At 39.6% G+C, this 5,102-nt stretch overlaps 1 protein-coding gene across 2 annotated transcripts in view; it reads right to left on the reverse strand.

Moving 5' to 3' along the window:
* Window positions 1–5,102, reverse strand: part of Cbfb (core-binding factor subunit beta) — a 49,986-nt gene that overhangs the window by 29,268 nt on the left and 15,616 nt on the right. The gene's annotated exons all lie outside the window — the stretch shown is intronic.

Consider the following 5,102-nt stretch of genomic DNA (forward strand, 5'->3'; position numbering starts at 1 on the left):
TAGCTCTTGTAGACCAGGATGGTCTCGAACTCACAGAGATCCGCCTGCCTCTGCCTCCCGAGTGCTGGGATTAAAGGCGTGCGCCACCACCGCCCAGTGACAGCAATATTTTTGATACCATATTGAATCCAAGTTATATAAATCACTTTATTTTTAACTTACGGCTTCAAATTCCCCATCATTCAAGCCACAAAGAAGTTCAATAAAAACATGTTTGTATCATCCAACTATATTATTAATACAAGGGTATATTATTCGAATATAAAAAGGAATGAATGCTGGACATGATGGCACATGTCTCTAATTCCAGTACTTAGAAGGCTAAAGTGGAAGGACCACTGCAAACTCAAGGTAAGCCTGTACTACACAGCATGACCATCTCAAAACAAACAACCCCCCCCACAAAAAAAAACAAAAAACAAACAACAAAAATAAAAATCAAAGAATTGCCTCTATAACACAGATGAACCCTAAAGCTACTATACTAAGTGAAGTAAGTCAAGAAAAGGTCAAAATTTAAAATCAACCACAAGAGACAAATTTAGAGGAGCTAGAAAGGAAAATATGAGATTTCAGTTTTCTTAGAGATCCAGGCTGATATTATAAATATGGTGGCCACTAACAATACTATGTGTTTAAATCTAGAGGAAGGGAAGAGAGATTCCTTGAGGAATAAACAGGAAATGAGGACTGATGAAGAACTTGGAGAAAGTCCAACTTTTCAATTTGGGCAGAAGTAAATAATGCAGAGCAGACGATGAACAGCCATTACTAAACGAGAACATGTGCTATAACCATAGGGCGAAGTTCTCCTTTGTTGACTACACTGTATCAGAGACTCACCCACTTCTGCATGCCCAAGTTCAGAAAACCCATAAGGAGGTTTGAATTTAGATGTATATTTCAGTAAAACCAGAAGCTGCAAAATTCCAAATAGTTTAATTTTGAATCCAGGTGCATTTTTCTAAAGAATATTACTTTCATTAGCTTTTCAAAGAGGCACGCAAAGCAAAAAAGAATTCAGTATGACGGTAAAAACTCTGCTAATCCTCCTTCATAGATGGACTCCAAGTACTCTATAGAATAATAGACCACCATGAGATGGTCAGTACTCCTCCTTCCAGTAAATGAGGGGAGAGACACGGGGGGAGGGGAGAAAGGGAGAGAGAGGGGGGGGAGGGAAAGAGGGAGGGAAGGAGGGAGGAGAGTTGTGTGTTAGCTGTTAATAGAGATTAAACCTTTCCATGTACTAAGTAAATTTGACACTGAGCAAGACACCTAACCTCACTCCTTTTAACTCTACTCCCCCTTAGACAGCTATAATAAATAAAAACAAATTGGTCAACTTGGGTCCTGAAATTAAGTGTCAGAAGAAGGGTGTGAAAAAGTCTGATCAATTTCTCATTTATTAACTTGTACAATATTTCATTCTTTGAAGGTCTAGAGGCTGCGTGTTCTAAGAAGAAGCAATCTGGAAGCAGCAGTGGCATCTACAGCTCAGCTGTCTCTCCCCCTGCCACGCCAATCCCATTTAGGAAAGACTCTAGGTAGCTGAGGTGAGGCAAACTGAAAGTAGAAAAGCTATGCTTCAAAGAACTACTTTGAGTTCTGAAGAAGATAATTTTGAGATAAGCAAAGGACAATGATAGTAAATTTATAAACATAACCAATGCACATCAATATTCAATCATAAATCAATATGCATAGAAACCAACCTCAAATCTATTGACAAAAGGAAGAAGCAAAGATGTCATTCTTCAAAAAAAAAATTTTTTTTTTCAATTGGAAAGAGTATTTCTCTTCTCTGTAATACAAACTGACAAACTGGGTATGGTGGCACACACCTTTAATTCTAGCACGTGGGAAGCACAAGCAGGTAGATCTTGAGTTTGAGGCCAGCATGGCCTACAGGAGAGTTCCAGGATAGCCAGGACTACAGAGATCAACCCTGTCTTTAAAAAAAAAAACAAAAACAAAATAGGGCTGGGCAGGGGTGGTACACGCCTTTAATCCCAGCACTTGGGAGGCTAGCTCTGGTCTACAAGAGCTCCAAAGCTACAGAGAAATCCTGTCTTGAAAAAGAGAGAGAGAGAGAGAGAGAGAGAGAGAGAGAGAGAGAGAGAGAGAGAGAGTGAGTGAGTTAGTTCCAGGACAGCCAGGGCTGTTACAAAGAGAAACCCTGCCTCATAAAATTAAAAGACAACAACAAAAACAAAATAAGAAAATAAGGCTGGGCAGTGGCAACACATGCCTTTAATCCCAGAATTTAAGAGGCAGAGGCAGGTGGATCTCGCTGAGTTCGAGACCAGCCTGGTCTACAAAGCGAGTTCCAGAACAGCCACCAAAGCTACAGTGAAACCCTGCCTCGAAAAAAAAAAAAAAAAAAAAACAAAAACAAAAATAGTAAAAATAAATAAATAAATAAATAAATTGGTAATATTCAGTTTTGCTAACATGTATGTCTGTGTACAGTATTTGGGTTGCCTGGTGCCCTAAAGGTCAGAAGAATTCATCCATCAGCTCTTCTGGAACTAGTTATGGATTGTTTTAAGCTGCCCTGTGGGTACTGGGAATTAAACCAGTGTCCTTTGAAAGAGTAGCTCTAACCACTGAGTCATCTCTTCATCCCCCCCCATAAATAGCTATATATTTATTAATAAAAGAGCAAGAAAATAGAAAAGTTCAAGCTGGGCGGTGGTGGCGCACGCCTTTAATCCCAGCACTCGGGAGGCAGAGGCAGGCGGATCTCTGTGAGTTCGAGACCAGCCTGGTCTACAAAAGCAAGTCCAAGAAAAGGCTCCAAAACCACAGAGAAACCCTGTCTCGAAAAACCAAAAAAAAAAAAAAAAAAAAAAAAAAAAAAAAAAAAAAAAAAAAAAAAAAAAAAAAAAAAAAGAAAATAGAAAAGTTCTTAGCTTCCCTACACTAATCATTTCCAAACTACTTACTTTTTGTTGTTATTGTTTATTTGAGGTTTTTGTTTTTGAGAGAGGTTCTCACTGTGTAGCACAGTAAGGCTTTGAACTCACAAGCCTTCCTGTCTTCATCTCCTAAATGCTGGGGTTATAGGTGTGTACCACCATGCCTGGCCTTCAAACTACTTATTTTCACTTACCAGCACAACATTCCTCACATTTTACAACCATTGCTGGAAATATATCTCCTTTAGTAAAAATTAAGACAACGATTAAGTAAAAATCCAGACCACCACAGAAACACTGCTTACACATACATTTCCACCAAAACTCTACGTGGCATTTTTTTTTTAAGGGAAACAGCTATCACCTACCCCACCCCCAGACAATGAACAGTTGTTCTACCCACAAACTAATGAATCATCAGACAAGCTAGCTATAATGCTAGACTGGCCAGAAGCACCCAGGAAAACAAGATTCCACTGATGAAATATGTACCTTGCTGCCCAGCTGTAATCATTTCTGCAGACGACTTAACAGATTCCTTTCAAAGACTCACCCTCTGGTAGCCACATGGTCCCCTCTGTTCATAAGTGCAGTCAGCCACTGCAGATAGTCACTACAGTCATTTATTCCCATTGGACTCTAAATAACAACAGGGTTGCGTGTAGGAGAAAACATAGCTTCTTGCAATGATCTACTTCATATAGTTCAAACGACAAATTGTAAAATGCAAAACTCGAAAACATTTTTGAAACTCGTGTACATGTATACACACTTAACCACATATTCAATAAATTAGTAAATTGTTGGGCACAGTGGCAAAAAACTGTAATCCTGGTCCTTGGAAGATATTGGTAGGACTGAGTTTGAGATCAGCCTAAACCACATTGTAAGAATCTATCTCAAGGCTGCGTGGTGGTGACACACGCCTTTAATCCCAGCACTTGTGAGGCAGACAGATCTCTGTGAGTTTGAGGCCAGCCTGGTCTACAAAAGCTAGTTCCACGACAGGCTCCAAAGCTACAGAGAAACCCTGTGTTGAAAAAGAAAATCTATCTCAAAAACAAAAACAAATAACAACAACAACAAAAAGATTATGTTAAGACCACATAAGACCTGGGCACAGTGGATCACACCCTTCTATACTTGGCTAGTTCAATGCCAACCTGAGATATATGAGACCACGTCACAAAAACTAAAACCCACCACCACCATTAATAATATGAGATCTGTATACTTTTCAAAATCAAAAACAGTACAAACACATCACTAATATCCTTTCTAAACAATTATTTTTACTTGATTTCAATGTATTTTTTTTCCTAAGTGCAAAGCTTATTATGCTTTTGAGTTAGACTCAGAAGAGCTGGCAGTAGCAGCAGTGCTGTAACGTGGAAGCGTCATCAGCTGTTGCCCGAGAGCACTTAAGCCTCTGGACAGAGCCGAATGAATGCAGTTACATTCTGAGATTCCTTCAGCTCATCCTCTTCCAAGAACTTCATCTGAAAATGAGAGTCCCTTTCCATGTCCATATATAAACACCATCGTCTTTTCCTCCTGTGAGCCCCTAGTACATATTTATGGACTAGCCATACCCATATTATGAAATATACATGATTTTTAAGTTAAAATATTAGTCTGTATTAGTCTAAGTAGAAATTGTTTAATCGGGGCTGGCAAGATGGCTCACTGTTAAGAACAACTGCTGCCAAGCCTGGCAATCTGAGTACAATCCCTAGAACCCACATGGTGGAAGAAAAAAAACCTACACCTACAAGTTGCCCGGCACAGACAGACAGACACGTTAAAAATTGGGAGGAAAAGAGGGAAAATAAGAGGTATCTTAAACAGAGGAGCCTGCTCAAAATTTCTTCATCCACTAAATAAAATTCAGTTAAAAACCACTTTGCTATTCTATCTTCATAAGAATTGGCAAGCCTGGAGGCTGGAGAGATGGCTCAGAGGTTAAGAGCATTGCCTGCTTCTCCAAAGGTCCTGAGTTCAATTCCCAGCAACCACATGGTGGCTCACAACCATCTGTAATGGGGTCTGGTGCCCTCTCTGGCCTGTGGGCATACACACAGACAGAAATATTGTATACATAATAAATAAATAAATAAATATTTTAAAAATTCATTTAGCAAGCCGGGCGGTGGTGGCGCACGCCTTTAATCCCAGCACTCG

Source organism: Microtus ochrogaster, chromosome 4, assembly GCF_000317375.1.
Source record: "Microtus ochrogaster isolate Prairie Vole_2 chromosome 4, MicOch1.0, whole genome shotgun sequence".
In the NCBI taxonomy this organism is placed as follows: Eukaryota; Metazoa; Chordata; class Mammalia; order Rodentia; family Cricetidae; genus Microtus; species Microtus ochrogaster.